General features: G+C 42.6%; 1 pseudogene across 1 annotated transcript; it reads left to right on the top strand.

Annotated features, from left to right (window-relative positions):
* Positions 1 to 423: 423 nt before the first annotated feature.
* Positions 424 to 1846, top strand: LOC112613260 (annotated as a pseudogene). The gene has a single exon (XR_003116936.1). The product of XR_003116936.1 is annotated as a transcription initiation factor TFIID subunit 9-like (transcript).
* Positions 1847 to 6460: the final 4614 nt, after the last annotated feature.

The raw sequence follows: 6460 nt of genomic DNA, 5'->3' as shown, positions 1-6460 counted from the left end.
AAAAAAAAAAAAGAAAAAAAAAAAAGAACAGAGTGTTTTGGCATGTTTTTAAATGGTTCCTTTTCCTATCCCCCTGCTGGAAACACAAGGGGATATTTCTCTGATATTTGCTTTGAGAACCTGGTAGAGTTCCTGGAGGCAAAACTCAACAAAAGTATGTGTGCTGGGGAATGATTGAGTCCGAGTCCTCCTGGAGTTTTCAACGCAGACTTGTCCACACTGTGCAGTTAGTTACTTACAGTTCAGTTTCCCTAACCTGTCACTGTTTTCCCTGGAGGCCTCCGTCCGAGGGTCTTGGCTCCAGTTACTTGTGCTTGTCTGCCTTTGCCTGCCGGTCACTCCAATTTCAGGGGCCATCATAGTTTGCCCTGTGACCTCACTGTTCTTACGCATCTAAGAATTGATTTTTCAGGTTGTTTAGCGGTTTACTTATGAGGATGTAGTGACAATGTCTAAGCTGCTTGCATGCCAGGCCAAAAACTAATAGTCCAACTTTATCTTCGCTTTTTAGGGAAAGTATTTACAAAGGTCCTCACTTTGTCATTCCTGTCAATTACTTTTGAAACTTTTTCTTTAAATGTTTAAAAATCTTCACTGTCTACTTATGAATTTACCATGTTGAGTGCTCTTCATTACTTTCTGTACATTGACGTTTCCACCTGGTTTTCTTTTCCTCCAGCTTGTAGAAGTTGCTTTAATCATGTTTTAAATGGCCCTGCCCGTAATGTGAAGGGCGCGTGAGCGAGGCGCTCGGAGCCGTCGTAGGGAGGACCGTGTTGCTTCCGAACATGGTAGAGCTCCTGGAGGTAAAACCTGCTCACCGGTACACCAGGGGTTGGAAAAACCATACTAGACAAAGAACCTGTGTCAAAATCAGGACCGAAATGCATTAATGTGGGTGATTTAGCTCGAGAAGTCTGATCATCGGATATCATGGAGCCTGGCAAGATGGCTTCTCCCAAGAGCATGATGAAAGATGCACGGAGGATGGCACAAATCCTGAAGGATCTGGGAATTATAGAATATGAGCCAAGAGTTATAAATCAGATGTTGGAGTTTGCCTTCCGATATGTGACCACAATTCTAGATGATGCAAAAATTTATTCCAGCCATGCTGTGAAGGCTACCGTTGATGCAGATGACGTGCGATTGGCAATCCAGTTCCACGCTGACCAGTCTTACCTCTCCTCCCCCAAGAGATTTTTTTATTAGATATCACAAGGCAAAGAAATCAAACCCCTTTCCATTAAACCATATTCAGGTCCTAGGTTGCCACCTGATAGATATTGCTTAACAGCTCCAAACTATCATCTGAAATCTTTACAGAAAAAGGCATCAACTTCCACGGGAAGAATAACTGTCCTGCGGTTAAGTGTTGGTTCAGTTACTAGCAGACCAAGTACTCTCCCACACTAGGCACACCAACCCCACAGACCATGTCTGTTCCAACTAAAGCAGGGACTCCCGTGTCCCTCACAGGGCAAAGGTTTACAGTACAGATGCCTACTTCACAGTCTCCAGCTGTGAAAGCTTCAATTCCTGCAACATCAGCAGTTCAGAATGTTCTGATTAATCCATCATTAATTGGGTCCAAAAACATTCTTATTACCACTAATATGGTGTTATCACAAAATACTGCCAATGAATCATCAAATGCGTTGAAAAAACGTGAAGATGTTGATGATGACTATGATAATTTGTAAGTTAGCCTTGCTGCATGTAACATGTATACTTGGTCTTGAATTCATTGTACTGATATTAAACATGCATGCTGGATATTTTCAAGTTGTATTTTAGAAAACTTTAATAATATTTAATGAGTAAATACAATTACCATACTTTTCGATTGAAATGAAGGTTTTTCGTCAGCCTTAAAAGTGTAAGAAAAATCAAGTTGTCATTCATTAATTTGAAAAAAAAAATAATGTTTTAAATGTTGGTGTGCTAGATCAAGTTCTTTCAACTTTTCTCTGAAAAAGTATTATTTTGCCTTTATATTTGAAAGATATTTTTGCTGGGTATAGAATCCCAAGTTGACAGGTTATTTTCCCCTCCCCTCCCCTCCCCTCCCCTCCCCTTCCCTTCCCCTATTTCCTTTCTTTCTTTTGAGACATGGTCTTGCTTTGTCACTTGAGCTGGAATGCAATGGCACTGATCATAGCTCATTGCAACCCTTGGGCTCAAGCAATCTTCCTGCCTCAGTCTCCTGAGTACCTGGGACTACAGACACATGTCACCAGGTCCAGCTAATTTTTAAATTTTGTGTAGAAACGGGGTGTCACAATGTTGCCTAGGCTGGTCTTGAACACCTGGGCTCAAGTGTTCCATCCTCCTGCTTTGGCCTCCCAAAATGCTGGTATTGCATGAGCCCCACCATGCCTGACCTGGTTTTCTTCTCTAGCACTTTGAAGATGTTTTCCGTTGTCTTTTGCACTTCATGGTGCTGTGTTATTTTTTATTAGTCTTATTTCAGTTCCACTGTAGGTAGTATGTGTTTTCCTCCAGCAATCTAATTATGATATGCATAGGTATATTCTTTGTGTTTAGTCTTGTCAGGACCTGTTGAGTATCTTGGATCTGTAGATTTAGAGTTTTCATCAAATGTGGAAATATTTTGGCTGTATTTTTTCCAATGTTGCCCTAATCTCCTTTTCTCCTGTTTCTGGAACACCAATTATATTTATATTATATAGCTTTTTTTTTTCTTTTCTTGAGACTGAGTCTTGCTCTGTCACCCAGACTGGAGTACGGTAGTGAATGAGATCTTGGCTTACTGTAACCTCTGCCCCCAGAATTCTAGCGATTCTCCTGCCTCAGTCTCCTGAGTAGCTGGGATTACAGGTGCCTGCCACCATGCCCAGTTAATTTTTTTGTATTTTTAGTAGAGACGGGGTTTTGCCATGTTGGCCAGGTTGGTCTCAAACTTCTGACCTCAGGTGATCTGCCTGCCTTGGCCTCCCAAAGTGCTGGGATTACAGCTGTGAGCCACCATCCCCAGCCTTTTATTTATATACCTTTTATTGTCCCATAAGGTCACTGAGGCTTGGTTCATTTTGTTTAGTCCTTTTTCTTTCTGTGTTTAATTATGGTTAATTTTTATTGATATATCTTCAAATTCACTAAATTTTTAAAATTTTTTTGCAATGTCTGATTTCCTCTTGCACACATCCAGTAAATTTTTTGTTTCAGGTATTATATTTGAACATGCCTAGAGGAATATACCCATATACCTCTAGGATTTCCATTTTTTTAAATAAAAATTTTAATTTCTCTACTATGTTAATGATTTTCTTTAAATTTCTAAGCATATTTATAATAGCTGTTTTAAAGTCCTCATCTGCTCATTCTATCATTTCTGTCCTATTTGTGTCTATTCCTACCTGGCTGTGGGTGACAATTTGGATCTTATTTTCATGTTTAGTAATTTTTAATTTGATGCCAGAATTTTTGTTAATCTTTTTGCTTTGGAATAAACCTAGATTTACAGAAAAGTTTAAAGATAGTGCAGAGAGTCCTCATACATTCCTCACCCAATTTTAGTGTCCTCTAATGTGAACATACTACATTACCAAGGTACATGTGTCAGAACTAAGAAATTAGCACAAGGCAATACTATTTACTAAAGTATAGACTTTATTGAAATGTTACTAGTTTTTCTACCAGTGTTCTTTTTCTTTTCCAGGATTCATTCCAAGATACCTGTTGTATTTAATGGTCATGTCTTCTTAGTCTCATCCTATCTGTGACAATTTCTCAGTTGCTTCTTTTTCATGACCTTTTACTTTTGAAGACTATTGGCCTGTGGTTATTTTACAGAATATTCCTCAATTTGAGTTTGCCCAGTGTTTTCTTATAATTAGCCTGAGGTTGTGAGTTTTCAAGAGAATACTATAGTTGTGAGGTGTGCATATCATATCACTGTGTTAATCTTGATTACTTTGTTGAGTTGGTACCTGTTTGGTTTCTCCACTGTAAGACCAGTCTTATTTTGCTTGGATTCCTTCTGTCTGTGCTGTGGTCCAACAAACCTCTCAAGAGAAAGGGTGATTATAGGACTCACCTCATTTACTTAGGAATCTTAGTCTTATATTTCTTGGTCCTAGTGTCTGAAAACACTTGTTTTCAGTTTTCTAGCTGTTTATGGCAGAAGAACAAGTTTATGGCAGAAGAGCAACTTCTGTACCCCTGACTCCTTCAAGACTAGAGCCAGAAGTCCTTGGCAGGACCTCTTCATGTCGAATTCCTTGCTTGGAGTTTCTCAGTTAATTTCATAGCTTGCAGTTCCTCTGATCTTGGCCCACATGAAGGCCAACTCACAGCTAGCATTCCCAGGGGAGACTTGATATGGTTTGGCTCTGTGTCCCCACCCAAATCTCACCTTGAATTGTACTCCCATAATTCCCATGTGTTGAGGGAGGGACCTGGTGGGAGATAATTTGAATCATGGAGACTGTTTCTCCCATACTGTTCTTGTGGTAGTGAGTAAGTCTCATGAGATCTGATGGTTTTATCAGGGGTTTCCACTTTTGCTTCTTCCTTATTTTCTCTTGCCGCCACCATGTAAGAAGTACGTTTCGGCCAGGCGCAGTGGCTCACACCTGTAATCCCAGTACTCTGGGAGGCTGAGGTGGGAAGATCACAAGGTCAGGAGTTCAAGACCGTCTACTCAGGAGGCTGAGGCAGGAGAACTGCTTGAACTGGGACCCAGGAGGTGGAGGTTGCAGTGAGCTGAGATCATACCACTGCATTCCAGCCTGTGCTACAGAGCGAGACTCTGTCTCAAAAAAAAAAAAAAAGCCTTTCACCTCCTGCCATGATTCTGAGGTCTCCCCAGCCATGTGGAACTGTAAGTCCAATTAAACCTCTTTTTTCTTCCCTGTCTTGGGTATGTCTTTATTAGCAGAGTGAAAATGGACTAATACAGTAAATTTGTACCAGTACAGTGGAGCGTTGCTGAAAAGATACCAGAAAATGTGGAAGCGACTTTGGAACTGAGTAACAGGCAGAGTTTGGAGGGCTCAGAAGAAGACAGGAAAACGTGGGAAGGTCTGGAACTTCCTAGAGAATTGTTGAATGGCTTTGACAAAAATACTGATAAAGATGTGGACAATGAAATTCAGGCTGACGTGGTCTCAGATGGAGATGAAGAACTTGTTGGGAACTGGAGCAAAGGTGACTGTTGTTATGTTTTAGTAAAGAGTCTGGTGGCATTTTGCCCCTGCCCTAGAGATTTGTGGAACTTTGAACTTGAGAGAGATGATTTAGCATATCTAGCAGAAGAAATTTCTAAGCAGCAAAGCATTCAAGAGGGGACTTGGCTGCTGTTAAAGGCATTCAGTTTTTTTTGTTGTTGTTGTTGTTTTGAGACGGAGTCTCGCTCTGTCGCCCAGGCTGGAGTGCAGTGGCCCGATCTCAGCTCACTGCAAGCTCCGCCTCCCAGGTTCACGCCATTCTCCTGCCTCAGCCTCCCAAGTAGCTGGGACTACAGGTGCCCGCCACTATGCCCTGCTGTTTTTTTTGTATTTTCCGTAGAGACGGGGTTTTACTGTGTTAGCCAGGATGGTCTCGATCTCCTGACCTCATGATCCGCCCACCTCAGCTTCCCAAAGTACTGGGATTACAGGCGTGAGCTACCGTGCCCAGCCTAGAGGCATTCAGTTTTAAAAGGGAAGCAGAGCATAAAAGTTTGTAAAATTTGCAGCCTGACAATGCGATAGAAAAGAAAATCCCATTTTCTGAGGAGAAATTTGAGCGGGCTGCAGATATTTGTATAAGTAATAAGGAGTTGAATGTTAATCCCCAAGACAATGGGGAAAATGTCTTCAGGGCATGTTAGAGACATTTGTGGCAGCCTCTTCCATCACAGATCCGGAGGTCTAGGAGGAAAAATGGTTTTGTGGAGAGGGCCCAGGGTCCCTGTGCTGTGTGCAGTCTAAGGACTTGGTGTCCTGTGTCCTAGCTGCTCCAGCTGTGGCTGAAAGGCGCCAACATAGTGCTTAGGCCGTGGCTTCAGAGGGTTCAAGCCCCAAGCCTTGGCAGCTTCTATGTGATGTTGAGCTTGCGGGTGCACAGAAGTCAAGAACTGGGGTTTTGGAACCTCTGCCTAGATTTCAGAAGATGTATGGAAATGCCTGGATGCCCAGGCAGAAGTTTGCTGCAGGGTTGGGGCTCTCATGCAGTGCAGAAGGGAAAAGTGGGATGGGAGCCCCCACACAGAGTCCCTACTGGGGTACTGCCTGGTGGAGCTGTGAGTAGAGGGCCACCGTCCTCCAGACTCCAGAATGGTAGATCCACCTACAGCTTGCACTGTGAGCCTGGAAAAGGTGCAGGCACTCAACACCAGCCTGTGAAAGCAGCTATGAGGGAGGCTGTACCCTGCAAAGCCACAGGGGCGGAGCTGCTCAAGACCATGGGAACCCACCTCTTGCATCAGTGTGGCCTGGATGTGAGACATGGAGTC

The sequence above is a fragment of the Theropithecus gelada genome, chromosome 19 (genome assembly GCF_003255815.1).
Source record: "Theropithecus gelada isolate Dixy chromosome 19, Tgel_1.0, whole genome shotgun sequence".
Lineage (NCBI taxonomy): Eukaryota > Metazoa > Chordata > Mammalia > Primates > Cercopithecidae > Theropithecus > Theropithecus gelada.
Note: the sequence above shows the minus strand (reverse complement) of the source record. Positions and strands in the feature narration are given on the sequence as shown.